Raw genomic sequence first — 24300 nt, 5'->3', positions numbered from 1 at the left:
TATGGAAAACAGTTTGCCATAACCTCAAAAATCTAAACATATAATTTCCATCTGAACCAGCAATTCTACTTCCAGTTATATATTCTAAGAACAGGAACTTAGATAGCCATCCATCAAATTTTTTTACAGCATTATTGCAATATCCAAAGGAGACAGTCCAAGGATCCATAAACATATTAATGGATAAACAAAATACAGGATAGGATATTATTCACCCAGAAAAGAGAATGAAGTTCTGGTACATGGCACAACATGAGAGAACCTTGTAAAAATTATGCTAAATGAAATAAGCCAGGCATAAAAAGACTATTGTTATATTCATCCACTTGTATGAAATGTCTAGATTAGGCAAATTAAAGGAGAAGGAAAGTAGTTGAGAGATAGCAAAAGGATAAAAAGACAGGGGGAATGGGGAGTTATTGCTTAATTGTGACAGCATTTCTGTTTGGGTGGTGAAAACAGTTTAGAAGAAGACCATGATGATAGCTGCATAGACGAGTGTAATTAATCACTGAGCTGTGTATCTAAAAATGACGTAAATGACAAGTATCGTATCTGCCTCACCATAGCAGAAACATTTCAATACGTCTCCCACTACCATTGTGAATTCTGAATGGAGTTCTTTCCATTTTGCTTCACGTATTTCAACCTTTTGTTAAGTAAATACGCATTTGACACTGTCAGCATTTTCATTTCTGGAAATGATTTTTATTTTGAAATTTATTTTGTTTTATGATAATACAAAGACCCCAGCTATCTTATTATTACTATTTGCATTGTGTATCTTTTTCCATCAATATACTTTCAACCTAGGAGTTCCCGTCGTGGCGCAGTGGTTGGCGAATCTGACTAGGAACCATGAGGTGGCGGGTTCGGTCCCTGCCCTTGCTCAGTGGGTTAACGATCCGGCGTTGCCGTGAGCTGTGGTGTAGGTTGCAGACGCGGCTCAGATCCCGCGTTGCTGTGGCTCTGGTGTAGGCCGGTGGCTACAGCTCCGATTCGACCCCTAGCCTGGGAACTTCCATATGCCGCGGGAGCGGCCCAAGAAATAGCAACAACAACAACAACAACAAAAAAGACAAAAGACCAAAAAAAAAAAAATATATATATATATATACTTTCAACCTATAATATTTTAAATACTATTGCAGGCAGCAAAAAATTACCTTTCTTTTTATTAATGATTTTTATTTTTTCTATTGTAGCTGGTTCACAGTGTCCTGTCAATTTTCTATCGTACAGTAAGGTGACCCGGTCACACATACACATATACATTCTTTTTCTCACATTATCCTCCATCATGCTCCATCCTAAGGGACTAGACGTAGTTCCCAGTGCTATAAAGCAGGATCTCAGTGCTTATTCATTCCAAAGGCAATAGTTTGCATCTATCAACCCCAAATTCCCAGTCCATCCCACTCCCTCCCCCGCCCCCTTGGCAACCACAAGTCTGTTCTCCACAGAAAAGAGACTCATGGACTTGGAGTATATCTCTTTTTTTTACTCTTTCTGGTAATGTCTATCATTTGATAGAGATAGCAATTGGTTTATATGATTGTTGTTAAGATTTGTTCGTTCTACTTTCATATTTTATTTCCTACATTATTTTCTGGATGATGATGATGATTATGAATATTTGTTGTCATTTTTTCCCCTGTGGTTGACATTTTCTGATTTTAGGGTGAATTATCAAATATTTTAAGAATTCTATTTTAAAAAATTTTTATTTCCCCAATACATTATTTTTTTTCTACCATACAGCAAGTAACCCAATTACACATACATGTATACATTCTTTTTTCTCACATTATCATGCTCCATCATAAGTGACTAGACATAGTTCCCAGTGCTACACAGCAGGACCTCATTGCTAATCCATTCCAAAAGCAATAGTCTGTATTTATTAATCTCAAGCTCCCAATCCATCCCACTCCCCGCCCCCCGAATTCTATTTTTAATATTGCAGAATTCCCAGTCCCAAACGGTCCATTTGTTTTTTTTTTTTTTTATTACTATATATATAGATTAGCACATTCTGTATAACCCAAGTTATCTCTCTTTTCTTTTTTTAAAAATTTTGGTCACACCCAAGGCACGTGGAAGTTCCCAGGCCAGGGACTGAATCCGCAATGGAGCTAGGGATCTAATCGACAACCACACCACAACAGGGACAACGCTGGATCCTTACCCACTGAGCCACCAGGGAAGTCCAGTGTCTCTTTTCTTGATATCTAAGGAAAGACAAAATTCCCTTTTCCTTGTTTGTCCTTCACGTCCTTTTCCATTTCATTCTCCCACTTACTGAATTCTTTCCTCTGAGAGCTCTGTATAATGTCTTCTATCTGGGTTATGGTGCTCTTACATTGTGTTTTAGAAAAGTACATTGCTCGAGGCCTATAAATCCAGATTCAACAAAGAGTGACTCGTACATCAACCTTCAACAACTTTGATGCATTGTCCACTGCTCTTTTGCATCAGTTTAACCTTAATCTGTCTGGCCCTAGAGACCCAAGGACACTTTCAGGTCTCTTGTGTTTTAGACACTGTATCTCGATGATGCTAAATACCTATGCTAGTAGCATGGGTGCTGATGGTACATCTCACTTTCCAGTTTCTTTCACCTGGCATCCCTTGGTGCCTCCTGGTGATTGGACAATGAACTTTTGGTATTGTTAATGTATTTTATAGACAAAGTGTGTTAATTTGAGGAGATTTCTGTTGTTAATTTAGCTCTTGTTCTTTCCAGCTTTCAGATACCAAGAATCACTTGGTAGAACATTCTTTAAATTTCGGAGTGTGCTTTCATTTTCTTAATTTTTTACCACATATCATCATTGCTGTATAATCTAACCAGTCTCTCTGTTTCTTAGGTTTGGGCGAAAGGTGATTCTCAGGTGGTATTTGCTCCAGCTCGCCATCTCTGGGACCTGTGCAGCCTTTGCCCCCAACTTCCTCCTTTACTGCTCTCTACGCTTCTGGTCAGGTTGTTCTACTGTGGTCCTTCTGACAAATAACGGTATGATCGGTAAGTCAACACTTTTAATCTTCTCCATTTTCTAAGCCTTGAATTTGACTTTCAAATTTCACCCTTATCTGACATTAATAACCCAATGGGTTTTTTCACTTCTAGAGTGGGTGAGGTCCCAGTCAAAAGCCACGGTATTAACAGTGATGCAATGTGCCCTTTAGTCTGGGACAGATAATCCTGGGAGCACTGGCTTTTGTCTTTCGAGACTGGCGCACCCTACATCTGGTGGTGTCTGTACCTTTCTTTGTCTTCTTGTTCTCATCAAGGTATGGACCTCTCTCTTGCTCGGTCTTAAGGGAACCTGGGATGAAAATGTGTGTTGAATTGGGATATACTGGTTTTCTTATTTCCTAGGATTCTCTTATTCCTTTCTTATTGTTTGGGCCTAAAACCTATACCTCTCATCTGTTCACTTTGTGCAATTTGATATTTGAGAAGTAGAAGAGGAAGTAATGATGAACTTTCTGCCAGAAAGTTCTAGGTATTTTATGCCATCTTTATTTATAAGCCTTACCCAGTACAGTGGTCGTAGAGTTACTATAACATTATTTTCATTAATGTGAAATATAAGCAATTTTTTTAAAAAAAAGAAACATTTAATTATTTTGTTTTTTTAATTAATCTGGTTATGGTTAAATTTCCGTGATTTTCTATATTGTGGATAAAATTGGATGAAGGAAGAGTTAGCAAATTTACTCATGTAGCTGAGTTCCAAAATAGCAGCAAAATTTCTCCAATAGTGAAAATGACGTGCATGACCTGCACATAGGGTGATTTCCAGTATGTGTTCAGGACTCCCTCTTCCCTTAAATAATTTTAACAAACATTTATTTATGGATAATTCCATTTTTACACTGAAAACCAGTCTAGGGAGAATCAACTTTAGTAATCACAGAGGGAAGACTACAGATTTAATGCAGTGAGATGTGTTCAGAGAGGACAGTGTAATCCATGTCAACTCATCTGCTGTCATTCTGTCCTTGTAATAACGCTACAAGGAAGATGTCACTATTGTCCCCATTTTATTGATGAGAAAAATGAGACAGAAGTAAAGAAGTAACTCACTTAATGTAGCTAGGTATCAACATCGCCGATAATGGCAAGGGTACTTGCAATATCTGTTGGGCTATAAGCTTACATAATTTGGGGCTTATAAAAAAGAATACATATTATCCATATATACAAAAGTCCAAAGTTGTTAGATCCCATGACAAGCTTTGGAAGGGAATTATGCACGTGAGGGTCTCTCCATCTTAAAGTTCATATGCTTTTGGAAAATCCCCTGGTGAGTAAGCAGAGAAGAAATTTGACTCTAAAGTCTGTGATCCTTTGTTAAGTGGTACAACTTTTAGGTGTACTGCATAAAGTGATCATTCTCGTATTTTCCTAGTAATTGTATAATAGAACATGAGTTTCTATTCTTAACCCACCAAGAGAAGTGGTGGATATAAATGGAAGGCAGAAAGCAAAGCATATGTTTGTCAATAATCACAGGACAAATAAGCAAGAGAGAGCTGACTGCTCTTGTGTCCTTTTCTTTCATCAGGTGGCTGGTGGAATCTGCTCGGTGGCTGATTACCACCAATAAACCAGAGGAGGGCTTAAAGGAACTTTAAAAAGCTGCACATAGAAATGGAAATAAATACGCTGAAGCCACCCTGAACATGGAGGTGAGCAAGAAAGGAAAGGAGGTTACTGGGTTGGAGGGAAGTCATAAATTGTCATCGGCCTTCTCCTTATTGAGACGGACAAGCTGCTTTTTTAACAAAGGCAGCTAGTGGAGAATACAGGCTCAGTTCCCTGGTCTTTCATGTCTATCTCTTAAAAAGAAGCTTTGTGCAACATGAAACTACTGCTGCCTCTAGCTCATTTCCTGAGCTGAATCTAGAGCCTAAGTTCTCCCATGGATGCGCCGCTCCCTTATAAGGCCTCATTTCAAAATATCAGTGTTACTGTCTTCTTTCTTGGAGTCTCCCTTAACTCCCTACATCTTCCTTAATATTACGTTCACACCCGTGATTTCATGTGTGATATGTTACACCACAAAGAAAGAGAATCCATCATTCTTGTCCTATTGAGTGTCAATGCTCATCACCATACCTGACACTATGTTGGCAAATGATAAGTTTGCTGTTGTTGCAGGGTTTGCGAGCTGCCATGCAGGTCCAGCTGGAGGGAGTACAGACTAATACTACTGTACTCGGCTTGTTCCACACACCCAACCTGCGTAAAAGGATGTGTCTCCTGTTCTTTGTGAGGTGGGCTTCATACAGTGCATGACAACATTCAAAGCGGGGGGACATGTGGAGTTCCCATCTTGGTTCAGTGGGTTATAAACCAGACAAGTATCTATGAGGATGCAGGTTTAACCCCTGGCCTCGCTCAGTAGGTTAAGGATCCCACGTTGCTGTGGCTATGATGTAGGCTGGGAGCTGCAACCCTGATTCGACCCCTAGCCTGGGAAATTCCATATGCCACAGGTGTGGCCCTAAAAAGCAAACAAAAAACAAAACCAAAAAATGAAACAAAACAAAAACACAAAAGCAAAACCAAAAAACCAAAAAACAAACCCCACAAAACCCCCAAAGAGTGGGGACATGAATCTATATATGTTAAAGATTATAAAATGTTATTGGAGGGAGGCTGTAATTTGAAGATAAAAGATGAGAAAAACAAACCAAATAAGACTCACATAGAACTGATTAGACAATGAAGAGGTGGTGGGGTACTATCAGACTATGGGTCTTTTCACTGGAGTTTGAGGCTAAGAACTTCCATCATTGCATAGATTTGGGCACTTAGTTTATTTTTTCTTTCAATTTTAATTGAAGCAAATTTTGCAAACAAAACAATAAAGAGTTCTTGAATATATGCAAATCAATGGATACATCAGTATGTAAAAAATGTAACCAACATCCAGATCAAGATAGAAAAGTTCTAATTCTCTAGGAGTTTCCCTCAACTATCCTATGCAAGAGTAACCAACACCACCCCTGCTTTACTCTATCCTTTCCTCACTGCCCTCTCCTGTGCCAAATACAACTTAACAACTGTTCTGATATGCATCACTACAGATGAGCATTCCCCGATCTTGACGTTTACAAATGTAAATGATAAGAGGTTCTGTGACAGGCTCCCATTCTTCATGCACATTCATGAAGATTCATCCATTCTGTTGCATGTAACTGTAGGTTTTTCTCCTTCCTAGTGTTTTAGTTTCCATTACCTGAATACACTATAATCTCTTTATTTTTTAATATTTATTTTTAATTTTTAATTAAATTTTTTAATTATGATTGATTTACAATGTTCTGTCAATTTCTGCTGTATAGTAAAGTGACCCAGTCATACATATATATATTCTTTTTCTCGCATTATCCTCCATCATGTTCTATCACAAGTGATTAGATATATAGTTCCTTGTACTACAGCAGGACCTCATTGCTTGTCCACTCCAAATGCAACAGCTTTCATCTACTAACCCCAGACTCCCAATCCATGCTATTTCCTCCCTCTCCTCTCTGGCAAACATGAGTCTGTCCTACAAATGATCTTTTCTGTTTTGTAGATAGATCACTTGTGCCATATTTTAGACTCCACATATAAGCGATATTATATGGTGTCTGTATATCTCTTTCCGTCTTACTTCATTCAGTATGACAGTCTCTAGTTCGATCCATGTTGCTGCAAATAGCATTATTTTGTCCTTTTTATGGCTGAGTAGTATTCCATTGTATATATATATAGCACATCTTTCTAATCCATTCATCTGTCAATGGACATTTAGGTTGTTTCCATATCCTGGCTATTATGAATAGTGCTGTGATGAACATACGGGTGCATATATCTTTTCCAATGAAAGTTTTGTCCAGATGTATACCGAGGAGTGGGATTGATGGGTCAAGTGGTAGTTCTATATTTAGTTTTCTGTTTTTCATAGTGGTTGTACCAATTTACATTCCCACCAACAATGTAGGAGGGTTCCCTTTTCTTCACATCCTCTCCAGCATTTATTATTTGTTGACTTGCTAACGATGGCCACTCTAACTGGTGTGAGGTAGTTTTGTTTGCATTTCTCTAATAATTAGTGATGTTGAACATTTTTTCACATGCCTTCTGGCAATCTGTATGTCTTCTTTGGAAAAATGTCTATTTAGGTCTTCTGCCCGTTTTTCAATTGGGTTGTTTGTTTTTTTGTTGTTGTTGAGTTATATGAGTTTGTATATTTTGGAGATTAAACCTTTGTCAGTTAAGTCATTTGTAAAAATTTTCTCCCACTATGTGGGTGGTCTTTTCATTTTTTAAGTGGTTTCCTTTGCTGTGCAGAAGATTTTGAGTTTAATTAGGTCCCATTGGTTTATTTGTGTCTTTATTGTCTTTATTATAGGTGGCGGATCAAATGAGATTTGCTGTGTCAAAGAACGTTCTGCCTAGGTTTTCCTCTAGGAGATTTATAGTATATGGCCTTACGTTTAGGCCTTTAATCTGTTTTGAGTTTATTTTTGTGTATGGTGTTAGAAAATGTTCTAATTTCATTCTCTTAAATGAAGTTGTCCAGTTTTCCCAGCACCATTTATTGAAGAGACTATCTTTCCTCCACTGTATGTTCTTACATCCTTTGTCATAGATTAGTTGATGATAGGTGTTTGGGTTTATTTCTGGGCTTTCTACCCTGTTCTATTGATTAATATTTCTGTTTTTGTGCCAGTACCATACTGTTTTGATGAGTGTAGCTTTATAGTAGAGTCTGAAGTCAGGGAGCCTGTTTCCTCCAGTTTCATTTTTTCTTTTCAATATTCCTTTGGCTATTCAAGGTCTTTAGTGTTTCCATACAAATTTTAAAATATTTTGTTCTAGTTCTGTGAAGAATGTCATTGGGAATTTGCTAGGGATTGCATTGAATTTGTAGATTGCCATTGGCAATTTGATAGATATTGGGTTGAATTGTAGATTGCCTTGGGTAGTAGCATCATTTTTTACTATATTGATTCTTCCAATTCAAGAGCATGGTATGTTTTTCCATCTATTTGTGTCTTTGATTTCTTTCGTCAATGTCTTATAGTTTTCAGAGTACAAGCCTTTGTCTCTTTATGTACATTTATTCCTAGGTATTTTATTATTTTCGATGCAGTGGTAAATGGGATTGTTTCCCTAATTTCTCTTTTTGATCTTTCATTGTTTGTATATAGAAATACAATTGATTTCTGTGTATTAATTTTGTATCCTGCTATTTTACCAAATTCACTGATGAGCTCTAATAGTTTCCTGGTAGTATCTTCAGGGTTTTCTAGGTATAGTGTCATGTCATCTGAAAACAGGGATAGTTTTACTTCTTCTTTCCCAATTTGGATTCCTTTTATTTCTTTTTCTTCTCTGATTGCTGTGGCTAGGACTTCCAAGACTATGTTGAATAACATTGGTGAAATATGACATCCTCACATAGAGAATTCCATACAAAATAAAGCCCAGAAGAAATAAGGCAAGACACATACTAATCAAACTGACAAAAATTAAGTTCAAAGAAAAAAATATTAAGAGCCACAAGGGAAAATCAACAAATCACACATAAAGGAAATTCCCATAAGGATAACAGCTGATCTCTCAGCAGAAACCCTACAATCCAGAAAGGGGTAGCAAAATATATTTCAGGTGATGAAGAGGAAGAACCTAGAACCAAGATTACTCTACTCAGCAAAGTTTTCATTCAGATTTGATGGCAACATCAAAAGCTTCACAGACAAGCAAAAGCTAAGAGAATTCAGCACCTCCAAACCAGCTCTACACCAATTACTAAAAGAACTTCTCTAAGCAGAAAAGGAAAAGCCACAATTAGAAATAAGAATATTAAAAAATAACCTATTTAAATAGTTCATTGTTGTTGAACATTTATTACTTTCCAGTTTGAATACGACTTATTTGTATGTTAGGACAAGGGCTTCTGTGAAAATCACTTTCAATATGTCTCAGCAGATATAGGTACTTCCAGTGGTTGAGTCATGGGAAGAAATTTTAAATACATTTCTGAATTTTAAAAAACTTACACATGGAGATGGGATTAAGATAGTAGAATAGAAGGACTGGAGCTCAACTTCTCTCCTAAAAACAACAAAATTCACAACTAAAGGCTGACCAATCTTCAACCAAATGGACTGGAAACCTTCAAAAAGATATCCTACTCCAGAAGACAAAGAGAAGACCACATCAAGAGGTAGGAGGGGCAATTACATGATATAACCAACCCCATACCTCCCAGGTGGGAAGCCCCACAGACTGGGAAAAAAACTGTTTCACAGAGACTGACCTACAGGAGTGAGAGTTCTGAGCTCCACATCAAAATCCCATGTGTGGGGATCTTGCACTGGGAGAAAGAGGCCCTGGAGCATCTGGCATGTTAGGAGCTCTGGCATGTTAGGAGCTCCACAAGACTGGGGGAAATGGAGAAACCATTCTTAAAAGGCGCACACAGACTTTCACGTGCACTGGGTCCCAGGGCAAAGCAAAGTCTCCATAGGAATCTGTGTCAAACCTGACTGCAGTTCTTGGAGGACCTCCTGGGAAGACAGGGGTGCATGTGGCTTGTTGTGGGGGAAGGACATTGGAAGCAAAGCTCTCGGGAATATTCAGCAGCGTGTCTTTCTCTGGAGGTGGCCATCTTTGGAAAATCTGGCCCCACCCATCAGTGCTGGGAAGCCCTAGGGCAAACAACAATCCTGGTGTGATTAACACCCCACTTACAGCAATGGACAGATCATCCAGCCAGAAAATCAATAAGGAAACATGGGCCCTGAATAAAGCATTAGGCCAGATGGACTTAATAGATATCTATAGGACATTTTATCCCAAAGCAGCAGAATATACATTCTTTTCAAGTGCACATGGAACATTCTCTAAAATTGATCACATCCTGGGCTACAAATTAAGCCTTGGTAACTTTAAGAAAATTGAAATCATATCAAGCATCTTTTCTGACCACAATGCTATACAACTGGAAATCAACAACAAGAAAAAAACTGCAAAAACACAAACAAGTGGAGACTAAACAACATGCTACTAAACAACCAATGGATCACTGAAGAAATCAAAGAGGAAATTAAAAAATACCTAGAAGCAAATGACAACAAAGATACGACACTCCAAAACCTATGGGATGCAGCAAAAGCTGTTCTAAGAGGAAAGTTTATAGCAATACAAGCCCACCTCAGGAAACAAGAAAAAGCTCAAAGAAACACACTAACTTTACATCTAAACCAGCTTGAGAGAGAAGAACAGACAAGACCTAAAGTCAGTAGAAGGAAAGAAATCATAAAGATCAGAGCGGAAATCAATGAAATAGAAATGAAGAAAACCATAGAAAAGATCAATGAAACAAAAAGCTGGTTCTTTGAAAAGATCAATAAAATTGATAAACCCTTAGCCAGACTTTTCAAGAAAAAAAGAGAGAAGACTCAAATCAATAAAATTAGAAATGAAAAAGGAGAAGTAACAACAGACATCACAGAAATACAAAGGATCATAAGAGACTACTATATGCAACTATATGCCAATAAAATGGAAAACCTAGAAGAAATGGACAAATTCTTAGAAAAGTACAATCTTCCAAGACTAAACCAAGATGAAACAGAAAAGATGAATGGACCAATCATAAGAACTGAAATTGAAACTGTGATTAAAAACTTCCAACAAACAAAAGTCCAGGACCAGATGGCTTCACAGGCGAATTCTATCAAACATTTAGAGAAGAGCTAACACCTCTCCTTCTGAAACTATTTCAAAAAATTGCAGAGGAAGGGAATACTCCCAAACTCATTTTATGAGGCCACCATCACCCTGATACCAAAACCAGACAAAGATACCACAAAAAAAGGAAAGCTACAGGCCAATTTCACTGATGAACATTGATGCAAAAATCCTCAACAAAATACTAGTAAACCGCATCCAACAATACATTAAAAGGATTGTACATCATGCTCAAGTGGGATTTATCCCAGGGTTGCAAGGGTTCTTCAATATCCACAAATCAATCAGTGTGATACACCATATTAACAAACTGAAGAATAAAAACCATATGAACCTATCAATAGACGCAGAAAAACCTTTGACAAAATCCAACACCCATTTCTGATAAAAACCCTTCAGAAAGTGGGCATAGTGGGAACCCACCTCAACATGATAAAGGCCATATATGACAAACCCACAGCCAACATCATTCTCAGTGGTGAAAAGCTGAAAGAATTCTCCTGCTGAGATCAGGAACAAAACAAGGATGTCCACTCTCACCACTACTATTCAACATAGTTTTGGACGTCCTAGCCACAGCAATCAGAGAAGTAAAAGACATAAAAGGAATCCAAACTGAAAAAGAAGAAGTAAAACTATCACTATGTGCAGATGACATGATACTATACCTAGAGAATCCTAAAGACTCTACCAGAAAACTGTTAGAGCTCATCCATGAATTTGGCAAAGTTGCAGGATACAAAATTAATACACAGAAATCAACAGCATTTCTATATACTAACAATGAAAGATCAGAAGGAGAAATTAGGGAAGCAATCCCGTTTACCATCGCATCCAAAAGAATAAAACACCTAGGAGTAAACCTACCTAAAGAGACAAAAGACCTGTACTCTGAAAACTATAAGACACTGATCAAAGAAATCAAAGATGACACAAATAGATGGAAAGATATCCTATGCTGTTGGATTGGAAGAGTTAATATTATCAAAATGACTCTACTACCCAAGGCAATCTGCAGATTCAATGCAATCCCCATCAAATTACCAAGGACATTTTTCACAGAACTCGAAAAATATTTTAAAGTTTGTTTGGAAGCACGAAAGACCCAGAATAGCCAAAGCCATCCTGAAAAAGAAAAATGGAGCTGGAGGAATCAGGTTCTCTGACTTCAGACTCTACCACAAAGCAACAGTCATCAAAACCATATGGTACTGGCACAAAGACAGAAATATAGATCAGTGGAACTGGATAGAAAGCCCAGAATTAAACCCACACACCTACAGTCAACTCATCTATGACAAAGGAGGCAAGAATATGCAATGGAGAAAAGACAGCACCTTCAATAAGTGGTTCTGGAAAAACTGGACAGCCACATGGAAAAGAATGAAATTGGAACACTCCCTAACACCATACACAAAAATCAACTCCAAATGGATGAAAGACCTAGATATAAGACCAGACACTGTAAAGCTCTTAGAGGAAAACATAGGCCAAACACTCTCTGACATAAATGACAGCAACATCTTCTCAGATCCACCTCTCAGAGTAATGACAGTAAAAACAAAAATAAACAAATGGGACTTAATTAAACTTAAAAGTTTCTGCACAGCAAAGGAAATCTTAAACAAAATGAAAAGACAACCCACAGAATGGGAGAAAATCTTTGTAGATGAATCGACTGACAAGGGATTAATCTCCAAAATTTATAAACACCTTCTGCAGCTCAATACCGAAAAAACAAACAACCCTGTCAAAAAATGGGCAGAAGATCTAAACAGACAGTTCTCCAAAGAAGACATATGGCAGGCCAAAAAAAAACACATGAAAAGATGTTCAACATCCCTCATTATTAGAGAAATGCAAATCAAAACCACTATGAGGTACCACCTTACACCAGCCAGAATGGCCATCATCGAAAAGTCTACAAACAGTAAGTGCTGGAGAGGGTGTGGAGAAAAAGGAACCCTAGTACGCTGTTGGTCGGATTGTAAACTGGTGAAACCACTGTGGAAAACAGTATGGAGATTCCTCAGAAAACTCAAAATAGAACTACCGTTTGATCCAGCAATCCCACTCCTGGACATCTATCCAGAGAAAACCATGACTCGAAAAGACACATGTACTCCGATGTTCATTGCAGCACTATTTGCAATAGCTAAGACATGGAAACAACCTAAATGTCCATCGACGGAGGAGTGGATCAAGAAGATGTGGTACATATACACAATGGAATATTACTCAGCCATTAAGATGAACGAAATAATGGCTTTTCTAGCAACATGGGTGGACTTCATGCTAAGTGAAGTCAGCCAAACAATGAGACACCAACATCAAATGCTTTCACTGACATGTGGAATCTGAAAAAAGGACAGAATGAACTTCTTTGCAGAACAGATACTGACTCAACAGACTTTGAAAAACTTATGGTTTCCAAAGGAGACAGTTTGGGGGGTGGGGGGATGTGCTGGAGTTGTGGGATGGAAAGCCTATAAAATTGGATTGTGATGATCATTGTACAACTATAAATGTAATAAATTCATTGAGTAATAAAAAAAATCTCAAAAAAAAAAAACTTACACCTGTACACAAAAAGCACCCAGGGCAATATAGACCCAACTGCCAAACTTGAGAGAGCAACTATTGAATTGTACAATTTACATCTTCCTAGGCATATTCTAGTAGAATGTTTTGGCATTTAACTGCATTGCACTTTTCCACCTTTTCCATATCCATTAGGACACAGACTTTCTGAGTCCTACATAATCAGAGTAGAAGGAAAAGATCAAGAGAGGTTTTTCCTGTAATTACTCTCTCTGGGTGTAGTAGGTCATTAAAGTGGACTCCTTCTCTTTAGACACCTTTCGTCTAAAATGTAGATCCCCAAGGGAATGTTTGATTCCATTTCAGATAGTGCAGTTGGTGAATGTTTGCTTTCCTGAGTTCTTATGCTTTCTCTTAGCCCTAAGAAGTCAGATATAAAATTTAAATTTCCCAGATTTGTATCAGACCTCAGGATACTATGCTTCCAGGTCAAGGGAAGTCTCTTTGCAGCTTTGACCACTAGTTGAGAAAAAGGCAATTCTTCACAGTATTGGAGAGGGAAGACTCACAGCATACAGACAAGCTGCAAAAAGAAATTCTCTAAATTCCAAGTTTTAATCTTTCTCTATTCAATTTCAACATACCATCCAGTTTGCTATTTGGAACAGGTATGTTTTCCTGTCACCACCAAATCTACACTTAGGGACTTGGACAAAAGCATGACAGAAAGAGCACTGGTTTCATATATTGCCATTTAATTATTATGGATAATTTTATCACCTAAAATTGAATAATTATACAAATAAGGTTGAGGCTTTATTTTTTAACATTGGTCATTGGCTGTGCCCATCAGCATAATCATCAACCACAGCACCTGAGCTCTAAATGTTATGGCTTGTGTCTTTCTCTTTTGTTCACACAGATTTGCCATTTCAATACCGTTTTATAGCATCCTTACCAATTTGCAGTACTTTGGGAGCAATATTTTCCTGTTCCAGGTAATCTTTGGAGCTCTCACTGCCTCAGCCAGGTGTTATGCACTTCTAGTTATGAATCATATGGATCATCGACGAACCCAGATGCTTTTCTTATCCCTGGTGGGACTTTCTATTTTGGTCAACACGTTTGTGCCCCAAGGTGAGAGAAGACTGGACTTTGGGGAGAGGGAAATATCTTTTCCCATCCTTCAGGGATTATGTTAGTCATGCTTGTCTGAAGTCAGGAGTAAAGACAGGTCCTAATCAAAGGTTGGCATTATCTCAAGCCAATCTGAGATTTTATGAGAAATTCTGCTAACAAATTGTAGAGAAATGAGCCAAGTGTCAGCAAGGGGCAATTCAGGCTTATGTTTATATTCATCCCATCATGAAAGTGTCTGGAGACTAGTCCCATTTATTCTAGACAGTTTCTCTAGGACTGCACTTGTTCAATTGTCCTTTGCCAATTTACTCTTTTAATAACAAGCATGGAGAGGTGATATCTTATAATTATACCCCAGGTGAGGACACAATATGGTCAACCCCCTCCGCCACCCATTTGAGTTCTTCATGACCAGCTTTGATGACTGATCTACTTCCCCATCTCTACAGAGCCACATGTGAGTGTGCAGTTAAGTCACCATGACTACAGATCTGGCTTGTGGGTGTCTTCCAGGAAGTAAAAGAAAATCCCCATATTTCAAGTGGCGAAGTACAGGGGAAACAGGCAATTAAGCAGATTAAAATCCTTGTCCATTCCCTGTTAGATTACTTCGTAAATTAATGGAATGATGATATGTAATGAGTAGGAGAAACTTGGTGGGCACTGGGCTTCCCCATCTCCCAATGCAGGAATATGCTTTACAGCATTACAGACTGGGGGACTCTCCTTCTCAGAGTATCATTAATAATGCAAGCTTACAATATACATTTCTTTCCAATATTGGAAAGCTGCAATTAAATTGCTTTTTATACTGTTCAGAAAACTGATTCCCTGAAACTTTTTGAGCAGTCCCAAATTTTGACTTTTTTTTTTTTTCCAAATAGAAGTTTCCATTCTTGGTTCTTTATGTCTAAAATTGACCTGGATCTAGCTTTTCCACTAACAGAGTAGCCCTATCTTTTTATTAGTCTTTTGTGCCATACTCACCCTATGGCAATGCTGTGTCTTCACTAGATTGACTCATACATTTAGGTTTACCCGAGACTTTCCTAATTTTTTCAGTGAAAGTCCCACGTTGCAAAAACCTCCTAATTTCCAGAAAAACCAGAGTGACTTGTCACTTTAAATTATGTAGTTTAACTGTGACGTGCTCAAGGTTTGAGCTGAGCCTTAGACTCAGTATTTGTCCACCTGAGAATCTTACCTACTACAATAAGGATATTGCAAGCACTGGACAGAATAAGTAAAAGCAAATCTCTGCCAGACTAATCTTTTTTTTTATTATTATTATTTTTTATTTCCCCACTGTACAGCAAGGGGGTCAGGTTATCCTTACATGTATACATTACAATTACATTTTTCAGACTCATCTTTTTTTCATCTCTGGAAAATCTCAGATATGCAGAGAGATTTGCTTTAATAATGCAGTTAATTTTGTGTACTTTTTACCACCCAGGTTGATAATTGTACTGTTCATCGACCACTCCAGTTTCTGCCACTGTAAACATTTCTACCGTGTATTTCAAACATACAAATAACCTGTAGGAGTTTTCCCCTGACTAAATTTGGTAGATGCTCATTCTTTCAACTCAGATTTCTTTTTTTTTTTTTGTCTTTTTGTCTTTTGTCTTTTGTTGTTGTTGTTGTTGCTATTTCTTGGGCCGCTCCCGCGTCATATGGAGGTTCCCAGGCTAGGGGTTGAATCGGAGCTGCAGCCACCGGCCTATGCCAGAGCCACAGCAACGCGCGATCTGAGCCGCGTCTGCAACCTACACCACAGCTCACGGCAACGCCGGATCGTTAACCCACTGAGCAAGGGCAGGGACCGAACCCGCAACCTCATGGTTCCTAGTTGGATTCGTTAACCACTGCGCCACGACGGGAACTCCTCAACTCAGATTTCTTAATCTTACTTGTCTTTCTGCCTTCAGAAATGCAGACCCTGCGTGTGACTTTGGCAAGTGTGGGAATTAGCTTCGTTGCTGCCTCTGCCACTAGCTTTTCTGTCCAGTTTGTTGAACTCGTCCCAACTATTGTCAGGTATATGAGTTTATGGATGCTCTCCCAGGGCCCCAAATGGGACTTTCTAATTCATGCTTATACCAGATATAAGCACAGTAAGATCATTTAACTATAAAGGAATCATTTTTCAGTGATCAGGACTTTCCCCCCTGTGCCGTCCTAAGCATACGTCAGTGCATCCCCTCATTAACCTTTTGGACCACTTGTCAGGATAAGTGCTGTGTGTAACATTCCATTTAAAATGATGATAATGGGTCCTAACACACCTTGACCTTAACAAAGACAGCTAGAAAAATCACAGAGTAAATCTGCAAAAACAAGTGTTTTTCATTAAACTCACGTATTTAGTAATTATGTCTTATTGTCTCCCATAATCAGATCAAAATTACAGATGATAAGTTACACGTGCATATTTTTACTGAATTATGATGTATTGTCCTTTAACTCTCAGGGCAACAGCTTCGGGAGTAGATAATGTGGCTGCCAGAGGTGGGGCAACATTGGCTCCCTCTTGATGACCCGAGAGGTGTATCTACCCACCTTGCCCTGGATCATCTATGCAGTAAGTCCCATCCTTGGTGGTCTTGTCATCTTCTTCCTACCTGAAACCAGAAATGTGCCTCTGCCGGACACCATCCAGGATGTGGAAAATGAGTGAGTAAACCTTCTATCCATCCCCTGGTGGGGACTGTGTGGTTTGGATCTTTGGGTGAGAAAGATGCAACCCCCATTGGGTGCCTCAGATCCCTGGACGGCTGAGCCTTGCCTGGGATGCTTCCACCCTGGGCCATGGCCTTTCATGAGTGGCAAGGCCATTTCTACCCATTGTGAGTTCTAGTCCAGGCTGCAGAGAGCCCCTCTGCCCTGTTCTCATGGGTAGTTTTCAGTGCCAAAGAGACAATAATTAGCTCTGTTGTGAAGGCACATCCTACCTGCGCTCATGATGGTATTTCATGATTGTCAATCCATAAGAGCCTGAGATATAAAAGGACAAGAAATGAGATGGCCAGGGAAGTAATAATGTTAGGGGGATCATGTACATATTCTTTTTGAAGAGATAATAAAGAGATAAGTCTGATGTATGAACCTGTGAGATTCAGGCAATTTTGCTGCCACACAGTCATGGAAAGATTGAGGGTAGGGGTGAGAAGAAACTAATAAAAGATATTTTAAAACGAGGAAAAATATTAGAGATCTAGAACTTCCATAATAAAGTTCCACACACTGAATGACTGGAACAACAGAAATTTATTGTCTCACAGTTCTGGAGCCTGGACGTCTGAGTTCAAGTTGTTGACAGGGCCATTCCCCCTCTGACAGCTGTAGGGAAGGATCTGTTCCAGGTCTCTTCTGGTTTCTGGTAGTTTCCTAGCTTGCGGCAGCATAACTCCATTCGCCACATAGCATCTCCCTGGCATGCCTCTGTGTCCAAATATTCCCTTTCTGTAAGGACACCAGTCACATTGGATTATTAGAGGCCCACTCTATTCCAGTAAGACCTTATCTTAATTATGTCTGCAATACCACTGTTTCCAAATATGGCAGCTTCACATTCTGAGATACTGAGATTTAAGATTTTTGAAGGGACAAAATTTAATGCATAAAAAATGGGGTTGCGTTTTCCTTTCACCCCTTGACTTTCCAAAGTGGTCACTGGCCAGAGGTCTAAAGCCACCAAGTGCGAATAACAACTTTCCAACTGCTTTTTTGGGTCTGCTAGGTCAGCACAGCCTTTTCCAGCATGAGTGTCCATCCCTCATGGATTTTAATGGATTGTAAAAAGCTGGTGATTTGAGGAACGTTTTGTACTTGTACAGCATTCAAACTTACTTTTGTTTTTTCTGCTTTTTAAATATTTGTTTGTTTTGGTAATTGGTTCGTTGACTCATTGTTTCTGTTTTGTTTTTCCAGCACAAAATTCTCAAGAAAAATAAATGAAAAAGATTCCTACATAAAAGTGAGAAAACTTTAAGGAGATTTTGTGAGCTGACTGGCAAGGAAAAGAAAAACATGAAGGAAAAAACTTTTTCCTTTATATCCACAAACTAGGAAGAAAATATATTGGAAAATGGAATCTCATTTATAATTATTCCATCAATTTGCAATTGCACATGAAACTCATGGGAACATGTAATTCCAAGAACAGTCCAATATTTGGAGGATGTTGTTGGAAAAGTTTTGAATTTATCAATACATTATTACTAGACAAAATAATTCAGCAACAAAGGAACTCCTTTCAACTAGGATGTGGCTGACTGATGTATGAAGCAGCAGAAATAAATTAAAAAAAATCAGAGCAATGTAGCATATGCAACTGGAAGTAAAAAGAAATCCAGAAGCAAATATCAACATACTTACTACATGATGCTTTCGACATCATGAATCTCCAGCAAATGAAAGATTATGCAATATTTGCAAATCCATTTATTGAAATGATAACAATGATGACCTTGAAATGGTGCAATTTTAAATGATTATTACTTTCCCTTTGCAATTTTCTCTCTTCATATTTTCAGCAGTTAGCATATGTAATTTAAAATATTATAAAGACATCAAAATTAAAGGGCAAATAACAAGATAAGCAATTGCAAAATATATACATTTAATAAAATCTCTGCAAAATAAAATTATATGCTGTGTTATGATTAATTAATATAGGAAAAGCTTTTCAAATATAGTAGTAAGTGAAGACAAACCCAGTATGAGATGTAAGTTTTCATTTTAAAAACAGCAGTTTTAAGTGTGCTAATATTTCTCATTGTGGGTTAGGGCATACTGTAATAAGCATTCATAACTGTGAAAATATGCTTTTAAAAATAATTTTTAAAAAGCCAAACATGCTATAGGTTGCTATAAAACTATTGGTATTTTACTAGAGTTAAATTTCTGGTTCTGCAAACATTTGTGCATGTATAACATAATGGACTTTGCTTGTTTCCATGGTTACTGAGATTAAAAAACAAACATAGAATCAGAAGGGTAGGTGGTCCCCAAATGAAGTTTGGCTGTCACAGTGTAATTTTCTACAAGTCCACGTGATTTTAACATGGACACTCATGTGTCTCTAAGTTGGCAGGATTCCAGAATTATTTCAGGTCCATATGCCTCAAAGTCTCTTAATCTGAGGTATCAGGATTCTAGCATCAAAGCCAAAATTACGGGTTAGAGTTCAAAGAGCAGGTTTTCACTTTTCCATTAAAAAAGATTACTTGGTCTCCGGATGCGCACCATTTGTCTATGTCTTCTAAGAAGTTCTCCAAAGTTTGTGCCTCTCCCAATAGATTTTGTCAAATATATTGAGATGAACATATGTTTCTTCCTAATTTTTTCCTGTTTAAGTGGTTTACACTGATGCATTTGAAAGTGTTAAACTAACCTTTCACTAGGATGAGCCTACTTATTCAGGATATAGTAACCTTAAACAAAACATATCTTTTATTTAATTTACTAAAATTTTAGTGAGGTTTCGCATCATGTTAATGAGAGTTATTGGCTTCTGGATTGCTTTTCTTCTACCTTCATCTTCTCTTAGTGTCAGAATAACGCTACCTGTGTAGAATGTGTGTTCCCTAGGCTGGGGCTGAGGGTCAGTGCGTTCTAGCTACAGAAAGTGAGGCGGCTGCACTGCCATCAGATATATGGGCTGCCTCGCTGGCAGTTTTCTCTGCAACCTCTCTGTTCCAGATCCAGAGGTCCAGTACTAAACTGTGGTGTGGAGTGAGTGGAGCCAAGGCGTTCACCCTGTTCAGGTTGGGGACGGCAGTGAGGAGGTAGCTGCCAGTGTAAAGCTCTCTCCATCCTGACTATAGGAGCCAGCATGTTTGTTCTCCTTGCAAGTAGTGCCAGGGATCCTCTAGCCCATTATCTGTCCTGGCAGTTCTCCCAGCAACCAAGAGGGCTTGTCTCATCCACGCAGGACTCCTAGTGTGAGATGTGTAAGCTGGGACGCCACCTGCTAGCTCCTCAGGGTACGTGTCTGCCCTTGCAGAAGTTCTCTTATTTTAAGATCCTTCTCCAGGGTAGGGGTCCTGACTCTACATGTTTTCTTCTGTCCTACTCTATGATGTGGAAGTCTTTCTTACAGCTTTGTTTGTATAGGAGTTCTTCTGACCATTTCTAGTTAGTATTCTGTGGGAACTGCTGCGCGTATTGATGTATTTTTCAGGTGCTTGTGGAGATAGGTGAGCTCCATGTCCTCTTGCTTCACCATTTTGATCCCTCCCCGCTGCATAACAATCTTTAAATGACAGTTCTTAAATATTATAAAACAGATTACTAGATGCCAAAGGTAGGAAAGAGGATGATGGGAGCAAGTGGAGGTGATATGTTTATAACAGTACAGTAAGAGGGATACCTGTGGAGAGGAAACTCTTTAGTATATTGGTGGTGGTGAAGGACACACAAAACTACACATGTATACACCATGACCAGGTAGGGTTCATCCCAGGTTCACAAGGATGGTTCAACATATGCAAATCAATCAGCATCATATACCACATTAACCAAAAAAAAGTCAAAAATCATATGATCATCTCAATAGATGCAGAAAAAGCATTTGACAAAGTCCAACATCCATTCATGATCAAGACCCTCGCCAAAGTGGGTATTGAGGGAACATTCCTGAACATAATCAAAGCCATTTATGATAAACCCACAGCAAATATAATACTCAATGGGGAAAAACTGAAAGCCTTCTCACTCAAATCTGGAACAAGACAGGGATGCCCACTCTCACCACTGCTCTTCAACATAGTTTTGGAAGTCCTAGCCACAGCAATTAGACAAACAAAAGAAATAAAAGTCATCCATATAGGAAGAGAAGAGACCAAACTGTCACTGTATGCAGATGACATGACACTATACATAGAAAACCCTAAGGACTCAACCCCAAAACTCCTTGAACTGATTAATAAATTCAGCAAAGTAGCAGGATAGGAGATTAACATTCAGAAGTCAGTTGCATTTCTGTATACCAGCAATGAAATATTAGAAAAGGAATACAAAAATACGATACCTTTTAAAATCGCACCTCACAAAATCAAATACCTCGGAATACACCTGACCAAGGAGGTAAAGGACCTATATGCCGAGAACTATAAAACTTTAATCAAAGAAATCAAAGACGATGTAAAGAAATGGAAAGATATTCCATGTTCCTGGATGGGGAAAATCAATATTGTAAAAATGGCCATACTACCCAAAGCAATCTACAGATTCAATGCAACCCCTATCCAATTACCCATGACATTTTTCACAGAACTAGAACAAACAATCCAAACATTTCTATGGAACCACAAAAGACCCAGAATCGCCAAAGCAATCCTGAGAAACAAAAACCAAGCAGGAGGCATAACTCTCCCAGACTTCAAGAAATACTACAAAGCCACAGTCATCAAAACAGTGTGGTACTGGTATCAAAACAGACAGACAGACCAATGGAACAGAATAGAGAACCTGGAAATAAACCCTGACACCTATGGCCAATTAATCTTTGACAAGGGAGGCAAGAACATAGAATGGGAAAAAGAAAGTCTATTCAGCAAGCATTGCTGGGAAACCTGGACAGCTGCATGCAAAGCAATGAAACTAGAACACACCCTCACACCATGCACAAAAATACACTCAAAATGGCTGAAAGACTTCAATATACGACAGGACACCATCAAACTCCTAGAAGAAAACATAGGCAAAACACTCTCTGACATCAACCTCATGAATATTTTCTCAGGTCAGTCTCCCAAAGCAATAGAAATTAGAGCACAAATAAACCCATGGGACCTCATCAAACTGAAAAGCTTTTTCACAGCAAAGGAAACCCAAAAGAAAACAAAAAGACAACTTACAGAATGGGAGAAAATAGTTTCAAACGATGCAACCGACAAGGGCTTAATCTCTAGAATATATAAACAACTTATACAACTCAACAGCAAAAAAGCCAATCAACCAATGGAAAAATGGGCAAAAGACCTGAATAGACATTTCTCCAAAGAAGATATACAGATGGCCAACAAACACATGAAAAAATGCTCAACATCGCTGATTATAAGAGAAATGCAAATCAAAACTATCATGAGATACCACCTCACACCAGTCAGAATGGCCATCATTAATAAATCCACAAATAACAAGTGCTGGAGGGGCTGTGGAGAAAAGGGAACCCTCCTGCACTGTTGGTGGGAATGTAAACTGGTACAGCCACTATGGAGAACAGTTTGGAGATACCTTAGAAATCTATACATAGAACTTCCATAGGACCCCGCAATCCCACTCTTGGGCATCTATCCGGACAACACTCTACTTAAAAGAGACACGTGCACCCGCATGTTCATTGCAGCACTATTCACAATAGCCAGGACATGGAAACAACCCAAATGTCCATCGACAGAGGATTGGATTCGGAAGATGTGGTATATATACACAATGCAATACTACTTAGTCATAAAAAAGAATGACATAATGCCATTTGCAGCAACATGGATGGAGCTAGAGACTCTCATCCTGAGTGAAATGAGCCAGAAAGACAAAGACAAATACCATATGATATCACTTATAACTGGAATCTGATATCCAGCACAAATGAACATCTCCTCAGAAAAGAAAACCATGGACTTGGAGAAGAGACTTGTGGCTGCCTGATGGGAGGGGGAGGGAGTGGGAGGGATTGGGAGTTTGGGCTTATCAGACACAACTTAGAATAGATTTACAAGGAGATCCTGCTGAATAGCATTGAGAACTTTGTCTAGATACTCATGTTGCAACAGAAGAAAGGGTGGGGGAAAAAATGTAATTGTAATGTATACATGTAAGGATAACTTGATCCCCTTGCTGTACAGTGGGAAAATAAAACAAAAACAAAAACAAAAAAAAAACTACACATGATAAAAACATATGACACTAAGTGGAATCACACACACAAGTACAGGTAAAACTAACAGAAAAATCTGAATAAGATCTGTAGATTGCATCCCTATCAATATCTTAGTTGTGGTTATGATACTCTAATTTTACAAATATTACTCTTGAGAGTAACTGGGTGAAGTGCACTCAGTTGCTCATATTTTTCTTGCTACTGCATGTGAATCTTCAATATTATCTGTAAACAATTTCAATTAAAAGCATAAAGGATTAGAAATCTATAGCATGTAAACTGTAAGTATAAGAAAACTGAATTGGCTATATCAATATGAATAAATACATACTGGAAATAAAAGAGATTATTAGAGATAAATAGATCAGGTTCATCTTGATAAAATGATCAATTCATCAGGCTTCTGAACAGAAGCACATAAAAAATCCTTAAATATATTCTGTAAATGAATAAATAAACCTGAGAAAATACACCCTTATGTGAGCTCACCACTGCCTTTCTCCAGTATCTTTGTTGGAAGAAATGTAAAATTATTGTGAGTTCCTGGTATGATTGCAACTGAAGTTCAATATCAGTTGCTAAAATATAGTAATTGCACAAAATTCCACTTTGCTTCAATTAAAAACAAAGGATTGTATGCTGTTGATTATTATAGTTCAAAATCAGTATAAGCAAGAAAAACACTTACTTTTGGCTCTTTCTACAGCAAAATTGTAAAGCATTTACTTCAGTGTCTCTCAAATTCCTTTTTCTGGAAATAAACTTGAGACTTGCAGCAGGCATATTTTAGATTATTCAGAGACTACGTACACGCCAAAGTCCAAGGTTGATTTTACTAAATCACTGAGGACAAGAATGTTAAGTGAGTAAACCTTTAAACACATTTAATGATCATCAGATAGAAGTACATTTAGTAAATAATTTTCTCTACCATTTCACTGAAAAACTAATACCCTGTGATTCC

General features: G+C 38.2%; 1 long non-coding RNA gene and 1 pseudogene across 1 annotated transcript; one reads left to right on the top strand and one right to left on the bottom strand.

Annotated features, from left to right (window-relative positions):
- LOC125123933 (solute carrier family 22 member 10-like) overlaps positions 1 to 17126 on the top strand; it is a 28311-nt pseudogene extending 11185 nt beyond the window's left edge.
- A 571-nt stretch (positions 17127 to 17697) lies between these two features.
- LOC125123932 (uncharacterized) lies at positions 17698 to 24111 on the bottom strand. The gene is made up of 2 exons (XR_007134241.1): positions 24025 to 24111; positions 17698 to 17911 (listed from the first exon to the last, which is right to left on the bottom strand). It is a non-coding gene; the product is annotated as an uncharacterized LOC125123932 (long non-coding RNA).
- Positions 24112 to 24300: the final 189 nt, after the last annotated feature.

This window comes from Phacochoerus africanus, chromosome 4, assembly GCF_016906955.1.
Source record: "Phacochoerus africanus isolate WHEZ1 chromosome 4, ROS_Pafr_v1, whole genome shotgun sequence".
Taxonomy (NCBI): domain Eukaryota; kingdom Metazoa; phylum Chordata; class Mammalia; order Artiodactyla; family Suidae; genus Phacochoerus; species Phacochoerus africanus.
The sequence above is the reverse complement of the archived record's forward strand: the minus strand, read 5'-3'. Positions and strand labels throughout refer to the sequence as shown.